The sequence below is a fragment of the Falco punctatus genome, assembly GCF_963210335.1.
Source record: "Falco punctatus genome assembly, chromosome: Z".
Lineage (NCBI taxonomy): Eukaryota > Metazoa > Chordata > Aves > Falconiformes > Falconidae > Falco > Falco punctatus.
In genome coordinates this window covers 16295894-16312476 of record NC_137586.1, presented here as the reverse complement: position 1 = coordinate 16312476, position 16583 = coordinate 16295894, and the positions used below count along the sequence as shown (strand labels likewise).

General features: G+C 45.5%; 1 protein-coding gene across 2 annotated transcripts in view; it reads right to left on the bottom strand.

The window, feature by feature from the left end:
- The window catches only part of GHR (growth hormone receptor), a 125123-nt gene extending 109628 nt beyond the window's left edge, over positions 1 to 15495 (bottom strand). The window contains exon 1 of one of the 2 annotated variants that reach the window (XM_080372182.1): positions 15136 to 15495. The gene's annotated coding sequence lies outside the window, so the exon portion shown is untranslated. Of the gene's footprint in view, positions 1 to 14746; positions 15105 to 15135 lie in introns of those variants that run through there. The other variant, XM_080372181.1, reaches the window with a different exon arrangement.
- Positions 15496 to 16583: the final 1088 nt, after the last annotated feature.

The window sequence follows — 16583 nt, the reverse complement described above, 5'->3', positions numbered from 1 at the left end:
ACTAATTATCTTCACTTTAAATTAAATATTCAAGAATACCTTCACTGTCATACCTCATCAGGCTACATTCAGAATTCCCTTAAATGCCAGATTTCAGAAAAATATTTTCCTACAGCTATTTTATCAAGGCACAGAGAGGCAACTAATATTGGGGACTGTCAGATTTCATCAGGCATACGGCCAACAAAAAACGTGCTAAAGGCACAAGTAATCAACGTGCAGCACAACCACACCGTAAATTACCCTGCCATTTCTAAATGCCACCTGCTAGTTCTCCTGGGCAGGTATCTTCTTATTTGTTTAGCATAGTTTATAGTATTGCAAACTATGACTATGACACTGTATTAGTAATAAATTACTGTCACCCAAGGCAGGGGTCTTTGCTCCTGTTTATCATAGCAGAGAGCACATACCAAAGAAATTCTGCACATACCACTGAAGAGCAGGCATTATACTGAGGTGACTGAATTAAGGTCTTAGGCTTATCATACACAGTCAGCAGAGTCGTTACAGAAGGTAATTCAGGTATCTAGTGCAGATATTTAATATCACACCATGTGAACACCCTTCAGCAATTTTAGCAAAATCAGGAATACCACCCAGGCAGTCCAGCCACTATTAGGTCACATTTCCCATCTGTGGCTACAGCTAACTCCTGCCCACCACTGCCTGCCTCAGGTTGTCTTTGATTGCCATGCCCTGGCTGTAGTGCTTTCTGATCCCTTGCCCCTGGGTACACAAGCCTTTGGGTCACACAGTGAGCATGGGCCACCTTGCAGGTGACTGGGAGCAGATCCCAACGTCCGCCCTCGCCCAGGGCTCCCGCTGCCCCAAGGCTGCCTCACTACCCCCTGCCCTGGAACAAGGCTGGCAGCACCTGGCAAGCGGGGCTGGCCAAAATCAACCTGGCTGCGGACTGCTGCCAAAAGGGGCTGACTAGCCCTTCCCCATGACAAAGCAGCCCTCTGCCACAGGCTCCCAAACCCTCCTGTGGCAGCGGGGCAAGTTGCATCAGCCCAGTGATAAACCATGCTCCCAAGTCAGGGATGTGGCTCAGGCACCTTACGCCGCAGCGTACGCTGCAGCCCCCACGGCAGAGAAATGAGAGCCTCCCCAGTTAATCATTTTTACATAGAATATATTTGCCTTTAATTTCCAGCCACAGCCTTCAAATGTATTTCACATCTGAATCTATCCTAAGCAGCCTGCATATGGACAAGCACTCCATAAAGCTGCATCACTCTTAACTGCGGTGACTGAGTATTTACCTTCAGATTTGGGAACCACAGCTATTTTGGGAGATAACGGGCTTCTGGCACTCCATCGCACTGCAGGGTAGTCAAGTTGTCAACTGACAGTCAAGGAAGAATACAATGCCAAGAAGCCAAGGGAATGCCAGCTGCAAAACTCATTTCTTTACTGATGCAGTTTCTATTTACCACCAGCCTCAGGAGAGTTACTGTAGCTTGCTGGTAGCTTATCTCAAGCATCAGAACTGCAAATCTGCTTCTGTGTACATGTGTATTTACAAATTCACGCATATAAAATCCGGTATGCAAACACCACGTTTTCCTTTGGTAAAACACACTGCAGTATATTGAATACCTGCAGGGAAAAAACCCTCACATTTACATCCTCTGAAAATAACCAAATATGCTTGATGACTAATTTCCAGTTATGAAATGTTAACAGTCTCATTCCTTCATGACAAAATTCTTACTGATAATAACAGACAGCAAGTTACTCTTTTGGAAAGGAACAAGTTAATATGTTCACAAATTTATTTCTCCCAGTAAGTTTCCACCTCACAGAATATTATTATTTTTTGCTAGTTATGGAAGCATTTCAGCTGTGTGTTTAAAAAAAAATAATCAAATACATTCTCCTGTCTACAAAACACCCAGGAACATGCCAGAACGTAATTAGGAATGACAAGCACATAATGACATGTAAGCTGCAAGCATCCAGTTTTCAGTCTGGAAAATGAAACACCTTACAATGGATATGGAATGCTTTTGCTCCAGCTCTTTTACGCATAGCTGGCACGACTAATTTGAAAAATAAAGGAACATGTGCCAGCCTACATTTCAGGCAGAGTTCAGACAACAGAGAAATTCAAACAGAGGAAAGAAGATCAGAGTAACCACACCAAATGCCTACATGAACTTTGCAGAGCAAGAACCACCATTATTAGAGGGCCTGGGGGTAAGTCTCCACAAAGAAACTGGTTTGTACTTGGGGTCTGCCAGATTCCAATTTTTGTTAAGGAGTGAGCTTTTAGCCATTCTGAGATTGGTGAAGAAATGCTTGTTTCCTGCAGATAGGAGACCTGAGTCAGAAATAAAGGTCATCTAAGACCATACCTACTGGTGGTGTTTGGTTAAGTTTTTCTGGATTTATGAAAATAAATTCTAAATCAATTTGACACCACAATCTGAATTTTCTGAAAGTATGCTGAATTTTGAGCAAATGCCTACATTTCTAGTACAGTATGGAAAACTTCAGAATAAGCAAGATTTCCTAGTGAGCAAAAGGATGTGCCTATTGACACCCCTTACATCTTAGCAGAAGCAGAGCTCCTCAGGCTCAGCTTGCTGATGAACAACACAGGGAAGTTTTATGATGGAAAAAAAACCCTGTTCTTTGAATCACACAACTTGGCAGCAACAGGTTATCAAATACATATCTGTCCCAAATAATGCTGGCACTGTAATTCAGTTACTTAGCAAAGTAGCTGTGCAGGGTATTACTGTCCTGTGCCTCACAAGTCAGGTTTGCTGCCAAATGGGTCATAAAATAATCAACAAACAACACTCCAGAAAGGATGCTAGATTCCTTCCAGCAGCATCTACCATTAAAGCAATTACGTATATTTAGTCAGCATAAGGCTGAATTTTCACTTCTTTATTAACAAACTGCTCAAGGGGGTCTGATCAGCAAGTAACATTCGTGGCTGAGTATGAAGTCAGGCCATTAATTTTTAATTCATGTAAACCTTTCAGCTCATGATACTGCCAGAAAGGACAGCTTGAAAAATAAGGAATAGTCTGTTTGTAGGTTCCCTGGACTTGGATTGGATACATCATCTGTGAAATACAAGCAGCACCTGGCTTATTACTAATTTCAAGGCTGCATAAAAACTAAGAGCACAATACATTCAAAACAACACCCAAACACTCAACCTTAAGTATTCCCCTGTTCTACCAGGGAAAAAAAACACCCCACAAACACAACACAAAAACCAAAGCCCCAAACAGAACAGCTGTAACGGTTCTGCTATGGTTTGGAAACCGGTGCCATGAGCGCAGCCCCTCAAGGCTCATGCTGGCTGAGGTCTGCCTGAGCTCACAGCAGAGCCTCCCGTGCAGTCACGGCCAGGGACATGGCCCTGTTCCTAGCCACAAGCTGCATACGGCTTCCAGGAGCTACTGCTTGTGAAACGCAGACCAGATCTTTCACTCCAATCCTACAACCTATGTTACAATCCCTTTTTCACAGCTATGTTAAATTCCTAAATAAGAGGGGCGGTATGCATTTCCAGAGCTAAGAGGACAGGTGAGAAACACTTTCCTCAATGTCATTTCTACCTGCTTGCTTGTCATTCGGACTGTAGGGCAGTCCACAGAGTATTAAGAAACCCCTGCAACAACTGGACTGACTTTGAATAATTTCAGAAAACAAATCCCCCCAGTGGTGGCTGCAGTTCTCTCTCATTCACCATCAGCATATGGCAACAAGTGATTCCGTCGAGTAATCCTGGCAAAACTTGGAGAGATTGTTTTGAATTTCCTTCATAACTTCTCAATGCCCAACTGTATTAACAGCTGAAGATGAAACACCACTGTTGTGGGTCTTCTTGATTCCATGACAATTAATTCTAATGGTTCATGTGGCACTTCACTATTTCAACATTTGCTTAAGATTCATTACGACCAAATGACTGTTCTACACAGCGACTTGCTGGCAATAAGGGAAGAAGAGCAGCCAGCATTTAAAGTCCATTGATAGATACATTCTTGAGCCAAACAATAACCAGAAATACTAACACTACATGAAGTACATCCAAAGTTTGTAACACTATCTGCAGAAAGTTCCCTACCTATAGCCCAGTTAGGCGCCATGTCACTCCTCAGAAAGGAGTTACCTGGATGGTTTTGAAAGCATCATCCCTCACCCACCAGACACGCACAGGTCTGGGAATATGAATGGTTCTGTTTGTTTGAATGACAAAACAACATAATAAATGGCATTAGTCCTTTTCTGTACTAACTGAAGTGGCTCTGCTAAGACAGAGACAAAGGAATGAACGGTAAAAGCAGCAGGGGGTCAAAGTCAAGGCCCAAAGCCAAAGCTGCCAATAATAACTATTTATAATGTAGAACACGCAAAAAGGTCCATGCTGTTCCCTTAGAAGTACATACCCTCCATCCTTGATCTACAGTGTTAGAATTAGTCTAGTCTTCATGTCTCACTCCCTTAATGCATCCCCCCCAAAGCTTATGTGACATGAAGAATCAATGCTAGCCTGGTCAGTGGGCTTCTGGTGCTTTTATGTTGTTGCTTTTCAAATGTCTGAAGTCCTCTGGTATCCTTTGTGCGATTACAGCACCTGCAGAAGATTGCCAGCCACCTGCACTACGAGCTGCACCAACAGAACAAAACGTAGATTAACATTAATCTTCTCCCAGAAGATGCCCTATTTCTGTCCAGTAATTGCCGTAATGAATACATGATTGCTTGTTCAGGCTTCCTGCTATTCTCTATTAGCGACTTTCCACCTCCACCAGCTTCTGCAGCTCTGCTGTCTTAGGGATACTTAACACGTGGGCTTTATCATCAGCTGCTTCTCCTGTACTGGTGTCAGAGGAAACCAATTGCTCAGTCCACATACATTAGCACAAACTCAGAGACACTTCAGTTTCTGCTCAGCAGCCCAGAGAGAGGGGCTGGGGAGGGACAGGGGACAGCACACAGGCAGCTGTGCTCACAGGCTGCTGGACGGGCGATTGAAGCACTGGCTGCTGTCTCCTCTGGCCCGAGCACAGCTCAGCACTTTCCTCAAGCTGGCTGCAGTCTGCATTGTCTGGAAGTGCTCCACAAGCCACAGCTTTTGAACAACAGTGCTGCTCAAGCCACAGCTTTTGAACAACAGTGCTGCTTCTGATGGGGAATTTTAATAACATTTTTTAAGAGCACCTATCTGCATTGTTAAAGCAGGGAGTAATTATTAGAACATCTGGAAAACACCAACCTACAGATATGAAGCAACACCACAAACACAGGCTTTTGCCACTGCCCACCACTGCCACCCTGCTAAAGCACAGTGATGTGACAAGAGATAAGGATTGCTCATTCATCCTGTACAAGAAGCCTCTGTCAGTCCCTCCATGCTTTCCCTAAGCCACACGACTCAAAATCCTACCGAAAACTGAGAACTAACTTTCAGTCAGAAGAGCTGGAATAAAGCAAAGCAAGTAACTTTGCTAGGACTATTAAATATAGTGATAACATGAGGCTCAACATGTTCTGTATACAAAAAGGAAGCATGCAGTTCAATAATCCACATGCATTTTTCTTACTCATGGATTGTTCTCTCAAAGATGTGCTGAAATTTGACTAGATGCCCAGTAAGCTAAGGATCACGGTTGTGATATTTGGCTTTGTCAATTGTTTAATATGACTGCTTAAAACCAGAAGAAAATAAGAAAGCCCCCTACAGAAGCCTCTGCAAGTAACCTGCTGCCTTCTCCCTCAAGGCCAGTACTGACACTGACACAGCAGAGATGCAGAGCATTCCTCCCTCCCCTCGCCGTCCGTCAGTTTGCACCTTCTCTGGCAGGCCAGGTCATGGTAACTATTTGGAAGAGTAAGAGCCAGTATGTCTAATGAATGTCACCCTAGTAGGTTACAGAAATTTTCAATCTACAGAGACTACAAAACCCGACAACGTAAAGGATGTTAACATACACTGTAATATAAACCTAATACATTTCTAAAATGGTTTGTACCCCAATAGAAGGCGTTTAAGGGTTCAAAGTTACATAAAAAAAATAAATTACTTTAATAACCCCTGTTTGACTCCTGCTCTCAGCTGAGCAAAAGTTTTGGTGTGTGGCTGTAGGGGCAGAGGAGCCTGGCCACCCCAAACGGAGCAAACAAACAGCCCCAAGACCCGACAGCTGTGTGATCGGCAGAGCCAGAAGCCACAGCTGAGGCCACTGCTTTGAAGCACTGCTCAGCCTGAACAGCAGCGAATGTGAATGTACTTTTTATGCTAATTTTCAAGATACCTGGTCAGTGCCAGTGTCTGAAATGTAAACGGTGGGAGGGATGGTTCTTTTGCCCATAAGAGCACACTTCTGCTTCATACAGATAGGATTACCAACTCACAGGCTCTTGTCAGATCAGGTTCCTTGTCAGGAACCGTTCAAAATCACTTAAAAATAATCCAGACAAATAAATAACTAGTGAGACACACCTCTCTTGTTTCAACCCTAACAACAAATGGTGCCAGTCATTTTTACTGACATCTTACTTTTTTTTCCCCCACACTTCAGCATCAGTAAATAAAACAAAAAGCACAATACACACAAACAGCATGTATACTACAAATAAATTGAGTTGGTGAAAGACATCAGTTGTTCTGATGCAAAAATACCATCTTTCTGTTCCCTGTGTTTTTTACAAGCTGTTGCAATGACAGGCTCCTACAAAACACTGCAACCACTATGCTATTTGGAAAGCATAGCAATGCAAGCCTCTGGCAAAATGAGACCTAACTATTTCTTTCCAATAAAACCATCTCTACTCGTACCACAGCTCTAGCCATCAGGTGGCATAATTTTTACCATAATAAAAGTTAATTTTTTTTTTTTTAAAAATCAATACGAAAATATACTTCTGGGTGCAATTCAAGTTACATTTGAGTTTTGAAATCATCTTGAGGGTTTTGGGTTTTTTACAATGTTTTAGTCCAGCCACCTCAAACATCCTTAAACAAATCACTACACTTAAGTTTTAAACATGTACTTTTGATTACTGGTCATACAATGTTCAGTTTTCTCATTAAAACAGTGGAACCAAACAGTTCAGAGTCTGTAACTTTAGTCTTTCCAATATCATCCAACAGTTCCCCAGGCTTTCATGTCCTGATCTTTCTAATTACACATATTCCATTTTGTTTCAGAAATTATTCACAATCTTTATGTAGTCCCTCGTTCTTGATTCCTCCCACCTAAAACTTCCTTTCCTCTTCTGCATGATTTACCAAACTGAAACACCTGTAGAACATGTTCACCTACTGTGGAAAATTTCTTCCCTCTTCTACTCTTGATATCTCCTGAGGTTAATCAGGCTCTTGGGTTCGTTAGGCTTGAAATGACATTCAAATAATAAGCCAAATAAAAAATGAATTTTATCTGAAATTCATACCTCAGCATACAGAACAGGCATACGACTACAGAAGCTTCTGTATGAAGATATCCACTGTACTGTTCAACGTTAATGTGAACAGTTAGTCAGGAGGAGTGTCTCTTCCTAAATCCTATGTCCTTCCTTTTTGACAGATGGGGTCTTTTTATTCCCACTGGATCCATAAAACTCCCTTGGGCTCTTACAGAGAGAGCCCTCCACCTGCAGTAATGCAACAGAAGAGGAAAATGGACCTGCAAATGATTTTTCACAATAGTTTTGGTTACTTTAATAATACATTAACTCTTATAATTGGAAAAAAGCAATAGAACAGGCTGCATAAATGCATGGGCACAACAGTAAACAGCATTACTTTTTCCACCATGGCAATAAGTGCATTCATCTGTGCCATAAGCTGGATCCACAATACAAGGGCACTATGTGTTGCTTATTTCCCTTGTACATGAGATACAGGTTTTACAGTTATACACCATAAGCCTGAAAAATCAATGATGTAAAAAGCACCTTCCTACAAGTATTTTTACTCTCCTCCTTGCTCTGATGCAAGTTAGGCATGCCCCCCACCACACTTAAATGGGTGAATGCCATCCTTTCTTACCACCACCTCCAGCATCCCTGCGCTCAGCCAAAGCAGTATCCACTGTAGTTAACACACTCATGTATGCCTTGTGGTAGATAAATTACACACCACCAAGGAAAGGTATATGGACCCAGTACAATAAAAGAAATTAATTCTCTCAAAGCTACCTATTATTTCAAGGAAATTAGCTATACAAGCAAAATACTTAGCTAAGAACCAGCAGTAAAACAAAGCACAAGCTGTTTTACAACAGTGACTGCTTTTTCTGAAATAAGTTTCTGAAATATGGCCACCCTTATTAAATACACCTTAGTTCTGGAAGACACCAGAGCTCACCACACAGTTCCACAAAAATAGCCTTCCTCACAGGGAGGTGAAGGGGCCATTTCTCCCCATCCTGGGCTGCAATCCCTCCATGCCGTACACACTGTCCTGCACTGGCAGAACTGGCCGACATACAGGAGGACAGCAGTGACCGTATCACATAACAAGCATCTCTCCTGTGCAGTGTTTGTTAGCACCCCCCAGCACAAGCAGACCCGGAGGCTCAGTGCTGCTCTCCAAAGGTCAGAAATCACACCTAAAAAACTTAAAACGACTGTCTCAACACTCCCTCTGATCTGACATTGCAGTAACGTTGTGGCCACAAGTACAGTTCATTCACATGTACTGGACCAGCAGGCTGGCACTGTCTGGAACAAGCACAAGTCAAGTCTGAAAAGTTTCAGCTGCATGTGCTTTGGTTATGTGTGTGGATAAGCCCCAAACTGCAAACAATTCAGGAAAAAAAAAAAGAACAGGATTTCCCACTGCAGGCTGCATATCATCCCTTCTGGTGGCTCAACTCACTGCAGCAAGCACGGTCCCTAGCTTATACCCTACAAAAGCCAGGACTCGAACTGGAAGACCAAAGAAAGACCCGGTGTAAGCACAGATCCCTGGGTTTGATCTGCACATGCTGTTTACACGCTGTACAGATGGGCTTGTGGAGTCCTGACTGCATCATATTCTGTTTAACATCTCACTTTGTCCTTAGGGCTGCTCTGTGCCCCAATTCAAACTGTCACAGTCATTACAACAGCGATAGTTTTCCTTGGGGGTTTCTTGTAAGTAAAAGTTCCATAGTGTTCCCTGGACACACTTTACTAGGCTCAGCCATAAAAAGTAATTAAAACCAAAGATAGAGCAACTCATTGCTTCTAATTGCTTTTCTTCTCCTGATCCTCATCCCAGACCTTCTTACTCCAGGCAGAACAGATAAAGCTTAATCCCAAATGTGATCACAGTCAGTCTCTCTTCAACTCATGAGAAGCAAGGGACAAGAATCACCATCTAGATGAAATCCTGCTTTCTTTTCACTCACTTTTTACAGCATCACATAGAGCTACTAGCAATCTCAGGAACAGTCTAAGCTTTTTTTGGATGAAACCAGTACACAAGGCATTGCTCAAAATAATTACAAAGTACATCCATAACATGGTTCTTGAGCAAACACAAGTTAGTAAGCATTCGGTACCAAATGCAAACAGTATTTGCAGTCACGTGATAAGGAAGAGCCCACTGCACCAATTCATTCTCAAGGTAACACGGTCAGAAATTCCTGTGTGTGTGAAAACGGCAGGCAAAAAAAGAGAAACTGTGAAACACAGCAGAAATCAGGCTGCTAGCTGAACATTGGAGAGCAACTGGGAATAAGGCATGCAGTTCATGAAGTGAAGCAAAAACTGCCAAGCACGCTCATTTAACCGAGACAGCTGAAATAAAATTTCTTGGTTCTTTCAGGCTGTTTCTCCTGGCCTACAGACTCTCAAGAGAGTCAGACTTACCACTACCCAATCCCCAGACTCCAAGAGGCAAAGGAGGAGCTGTTTGGCTATACCAGTAAAGTTGTAGAAATGAACGATGTACAGATTAATATCCAAAACTGCTGCATACTGGTCAGGTACACAGAAATCTGTTCACAGAACTAACACAGGTACAGTTTCTACCTACAGGGTACCATCAACACAACCTAGACATCCGCTGGAATATGGAGCCAGACCAGGAGGATTTGAATGAGCATTTTACAGATGTAGCAGATTTTTCATGGCTACGAACAGCCACTGCCTTTACCTGGAGAGGAACAGGCTAAAAAAATACCTCTCCCCAAATTCCCGGCTGGCCAGACCTTAACAAAAGTCACTGCAAAAGCTGGTGTACTGAGCCCAGGACAGCAATACCACAACAGCCTGGAGAAACAAGCCAACAGCCAGTGAGCACAGCACTGGAACAGCTCCTGATGATACGTCAGGGTTTGATTTCTCTCCCACCAGAAGTCCAGGTTTTACCAATCTCACTCTCTCCTGAGGCAGTCAAACTCCAAACACAATTTAAGCACTTGAATGATGCAACACGACAGCTGTTATTAATAACTTAACTCTTTCCAACTGCCCCTCAGAATTGTGTATTAGGTGCTGATAAACCTGTATTGCACAAAATGACCCTGTAGCGCATCTGAAATATTACTTCATGTTTGGACTGACTACTTATAAACTGAATTTGAAGGCTGTAATGGATTTATGACAGTATTTAAGGAGCTTTTAAAGTTTTAAGTGTTAATTGTCTCCACCCCTGCTATTGTCCAGTGTTTAAATGGTACCCAAATGCAACTGATAATTCATATTTATGTCTTCATATATCATCTTTGTTCTAGGATTACAAGCAGTAAGCTTATTAAGTGATCAGAGACAGAAATCTTTCGCCTTAATGAGTGCAAAGCTGGTGAAGCATCCTCTCTGCCCATTCTCAGTTCAGTTTCCCATGCACCCGCCCTAGGTAGTCACCTGTAGGCTTAGCCAGTCTAGCACTGTGATACCCTGCTGTGATTCTCATTTCTCCTTTTTGGTAACCATTTAGAGAGACCAGGTAAAGCCTCACCCCTTCCACACCAGAAGAACAGGTGCTGTGCTTACTCTTTTAATGCTTAAAATTTTCTGCTAAATTTACCAGAGCTCCATATCCTGCCATCAGCATTCCCCACGCAGACTTCATTGTTCCCACCATATCTCCAGCATCCTCAATGCAGCCCTGTATGACCTTCCCCCCCTTATGACCACAATCCCACACAGTGACTCCCTTCCACGAAACGCAGCTGCTAGTCTGGATGCATAGCAGAATGAAAGACTATGTTGCAGACTGTATCACTACAAATTGGAGTATCTTAAAAACTCAGAGTTATAATACTGAGCATGATTTAGAAGATACGGATATCAACATTGCAGTCAGTGGGTTTTTTTGAAACAAATGTGCTTAGCATGGTAAATGTGAATAGCATGACAAATGGAGTTTTAAGCTCCTGCATACTCAATTACTGCTATAATCCTTCAGCTACTAACTACATGGGTAACAAATGATGTGGGACCTTACACCTGAAAAGTTCCTCTGAACCAAGTGCCTGTGCACATGCATATTTAATACAAGTAGTTCATGCATCAGTGACCATTACTGCCTGAAGCAGAAGACTAGACAATGGTGTTTTCCAGCAGTTATTCCTTCAGTAAAAATAATTTTAATTGTCTTTTACATCCTCACATTACTTCCAAAGTGCTCAGCAAACAGCAAGGAACATTGCCTTGTTTAGGCAAGACATTAAGTCTCAGTCTACCACAAAACACCCTGCTACTGTAAATTGTTTCCAAAGTTTATATTAACTTATTAATAAAACCACAAAGTTTCTGGTGATAACTTTCTTTTCAATAGAATACCTGCTTTCAAAAGGCCAACAAAGTATCATGCTTAAATATATTTCCATTTAATTACCTGCAGTAAATGTGATATGGACAACATTAACCTGTCAGGAAACAGCCTTTATGATTTACTGTGAAAAATTGTTTCTCAATACATTGAGAACCCGATCTTTGGTAAGAGGATGCTTGTTAATCTCTCATGAATCAAAATGATGTAAACACTCACCCCATACAAAGAACTTAAATTGGGATTCATATGCAAGAAAGAAAGATTTCCCTTGTGATAAACAATTCGAGTACAAAGTGTTCCTTCAAGTCCTGACATAAATTGCTCCTGCCAAGCTAGTATCTCATTGCATCAGCCTTTTGCCTTTGCCACGACTGTAGTGGCAGCCCTGCTGCCTCTCCGCCCGCTTTCCAGAATTACCATCCCAGCTCTGATGGGCCAAAGACTTCTCTTTCCATCAGATAAATACTTGGTGAAAAAACAAGGAAGATTTAGTTAAAAGGAACCCCATCCTCTAGCTAATCAACTATTTAGCGACTTCCAGGTGGACTGAGTAGACTCATTATTGCACTAGTAGTATCCTTGCCCTTCCTTTCCCCACAAACTTTATCCCCTCTTCTTGTTACTCCTATCATTTTTATTTACTTGCATTGCTTTGAAAATATTTGACGCCCACCTTAAGATTACAAGAGCTTCAACTGGACTGAATACAAGTGTTGGTTGTGTCTGATAAAACTTTTTTTTAAATCAGACAAAAAGAAAAAATCAAAGCATCTCTGCCTACATTGCTTTCTCAATGACAAATATTCACAGCTTCTATTTTGTCCACAGAAATCTGGTATTTCAAATAAGATACACAATGTTATATTTATTCAGCTCAATGCTCCCATTAGTAGCGCAAGATAAACACTGGCTTTGATAGAAAACAATTTCTACAGCAAAAGGAAGCTTCACTTGACTGAAACAAGGCCTTATCTCTAGTTTATAACACATTAACAGAAATGTATATACAGTTAAGGGAAAGCAATCCTGTGACTGAAAGTTATACCATAAAACAACCAATATATATTATACTTTCTCAGCCTTCAGATCACATAAAAAAGATATCAACCCAGAAACAGGGGAATTGCCATCAAGGATTTATTTGAGCTTTCCCTACTGGAAACGGGCACAAGAGGTCACACACAGTAGCACATGCTACTTCAGTTAGTAAAAACATGCAGAATCAGCTCCATACAACTCTGGATCACACCCAGCGTGGCACAGACACCTATGCTGCACTGTGCTACAGAAAATAACACTTCCATAGAGCCCCTGGTTTTATACATTTGCGTGCTGCTGCACTGGTGCTGTGCAAAAGCATCTACACTAGGAGACTATGAGACAGCCTGTGGCGATGAAAACATACCTGGAGAATTTCACTCCAAAATATTTGGGGGATATGTATGACTCCTCTATAAATTACAGCAACTATTTTCACGTATTTAACAGAAGTACCACTACCATTTACTGGCAGTTTTAGAAATGACTCCTGAGAAGCACTGCCTGCTGTCTTGCTTGTCAGTTCTCCACAGAACATGCTAATGTCCTGAATTAACACAGCAAGTAGCAATTCTAGTAAAGTGAGACAGAGATGCTGTGGAGATGAAAGATACCAAATTCCCATTTAAAAATTGCAAGCTGTCTGAGCAACTTTCAGTAATATTTACATTTTCTCACTCAGAACCACAAAACATCTCAGTTGCAATCTACTCTAATCTCAGTATTTAAACCAGTATCTTTTAAAATAAACACCAGTATTTAAATCAATCTTCCCAAATCTCCTTGTATTGATTCTATTCCCAACTTACATTTTCATCACTGATTCGAACAACCAAGTCTAAGCTATAGCTAAGAGTCTTTCAGACTTAAGCACCACTTTACCAGGTAAATACCATTTTTCCTATCGGTAAACACTTACTTAAAGCATTTATAAAATGGAATCCAACTCAGGCAGTGGACTATAGTTTTTTTAATTACTTCATTCCTACTTCTAATTTAACCACGAACAGAAAGATGACCAGATGTGGGTCTTTTGTAATTGCTACACGAGGAGGAAAGTGAAGCTGTGACTGAACAGAGTAAGTTAATAATACATGAGAGTCTGAACGAGATAGACGCTACTTAAAAGATGAGTAACTAATACACATCCACACACATGATCGCTAGAAGTAGCCCCACGAGAGTTTACAACAAATATCACTGAAGACGCTGCTGTGAGAAAACACTGCTCCTCTGCAGTGCCACCGTCTGTGTTGCACACCACCGCTCCGAGCATTTGTACGATTTGTTTTTTAAAATACTGCCTGTGCTCAGTTTTTTTCCCCGTGCAATACTTGGAGTAGACCACACACCCCAAGAAAGGCAATCAGTTACAGATGGCATGAGAAGTTGTTTTTTAAAAAAAGAAAAAAAAAAAAAAAAAAAAAGAGGGGAGGGGGGGAGTTGTATAAACTGGAATAAACCACACCGAAGAGAAACTCCGACCAGGTCCGTCAGGGCCGGGAAGACCGGGACCCCGGCAGCTCCCCCACCGCCCCGCTCTGCTTTTAAGCCCGAGCCCCTGCGGAGAAGGTTTCTCTGAAGAACGGTTTCTCCAGCCCGCCAAGGCGGGCTCCCCTTCCCCGCCACCCCCCCGCACCCGGGGCCGCAGCACACTTCGCGCCCCGGCCGCCCCCCCGCCGCCGCGGCCGGAGCTGCCGCCCACTGCCACGGCCCGGTCCGGCGCCGCGCTGCCCGCGCCAGCGGGACACGCCGGGCGCCCGCCGCCCTCGGGGGCGCTCCGACACCGACCGGGGCCGCGGGCACCCGTCACAAGCCCCCCGCCACCGCCGGGCGAGAGCCGGGCGCCGGGGGAGGAGAACCCGGCAGGAGCCGGACCCGGCCCGAGGAAGCGGCCCCGCGCCCGCTGCACGCGGGACGCGGCGGGCGGGGGGAGGCGCGCAGCCGCCGCCCGATACTCACCGACTCGCTCAGAAACTTCCCCCCGAGTTACGGTGGCGCGGCGGCGGCGGGCGCGGCCCCCCCGGCGGGCGCCGGCACCATGGGAGCGCCTCAGCGAGCGGCCGCCGCGGCGGCGGCACCGCCGGGCATCGCGCTCCCTCCGCCCGGGGCCAGCCCCAACTTCTGAGCAGGCAGCGACTACAGGCGCGGGCGGGCGGCGGGCTCAGCCCGCACCCCTCCCGCGGGGCGGGGCGGGGCGGAGGTCAGGCCGGGGCCGGCGGGGAGCGCACCGCCCCTCGGCGCACCGCCGCCCGCCGCCGCAGCGCGCACGCCTCGCTGCCCGCCGCCCCCTGCGCGCCCACCCTGCCCCGCCGTGTCCCGCCGCTCAGCGGCCGCCGCCGCCTCCTCACCCCATGGCCGCCGCGCCTGCTGGGCCGTCCGCCCGCCGCGGGGAGGGGGCAGGGAGCGGGCTCTGCGTCGCGCCGGGGAACATGTCTGGCGGGGCGAGGGCGGCGCGGCCCCGGCAGCGCGGCTGGCTGCCCGGCCGCCCGGGAGCCCCAGCCGGCGCCTGTCACTGTCACTGCGCCGCGGGGCTCCGTCTAGGGGAAGGTGGCGGCTACTGCAGCGCCTCTCACTGCCGGGGGGGCGGGAGCTGCTCCCCCGGGACGCCGGCTCCGCGCTGTGGGCGCCGGGGGCTGCGCGGAGGCGTTACCGCTCCGGCACCGCCTCGGCCGCGGCTGGTGCGGGGCGAGAGCGGGGGCTCCGGTAAGGTGCCGGCAGGGGCGGGGTGGGTCTGGGGGGGCGGTGAGGGCGATGTTGGGGACGAGGGGTGTCGGCGTGGGGCACGCGCGGCTGCCGGGGGAAATGGAGCGGCTTTGGAGCCCGAGAGTGCGATGACGGGCACCTTCCTCACGCAGGGCCGGGTAAGGGGAGTGTAGGCGTGAGCTACAGCAACCTGGGGACCGACAGCTTGGGCTTTAATTATTGTAAAATAATTAAAAATTCTCTTTTGAGAAACACCTTAGGAAAGTGAGCAGTCAGAACGACCATAGTGCCATCAGTTTGTTTTATTCGAGTACCATTTACATTCACAAAGTTCCAGAGACGGACCCAGCATGCAGAAAGGTGACTTCAGCAGTGGCAGTACTGATCTTTAAGGCCCTTGCAGCACCTACATGCACACACACACACACACACACCCGCCCCCCTGCCCCATGCTGGCTCAGCATCTGTCTTCCCTGTACAATGGAGGTGGGACAAGAGCAACACAAGCCTGTGTTGCAAGAGTTTGGCAATCATTTGGTAAACCATGATGGAAATCCTCCCCAGAAATCAGCCTGGAGTAGAACACTGCGGCTCACCCGCGTTGCCTGCTGTGGTTCGATGGACACGCTTGCTGATGCCACCACATGGAAGTTGCTGGGTTACAGTGGCTGGGGAAGGTGCTGCTCCTGGCACCTTTCCCTGCTCAGGCTGGTGCTGCCCTTACCTTGCTCTTGCACCGGGAGCTCTGCAACAGGGTGCTGCTTAGCTTCAGGGAGCCAGTGTGCCTCCAAGACTTGACCCGCAAATAGCAAGTTGTCCATCTGTAGCCAGGCTGTCACTCCAGGCTGGCTCTCTGCCAGCTCCTGTGGGTGCCAAACCAAACTGGGGAGTGGACAGGGGGTGGGTGGGAGGTAAAAACGTAGCAGGGGCAAGATGGACCATGAGATGTGACCCCACCAATTTTCAACTGGCTTAATAGAATGGAAATTTCGCATGTTGATAACTATCTGCCAGAAGTGTCACTGAGGTTTTAAACCGGGGGCACACAGACACATCTTTCTCATTGCTACACCAGAACTATCTTTTGCCTTTT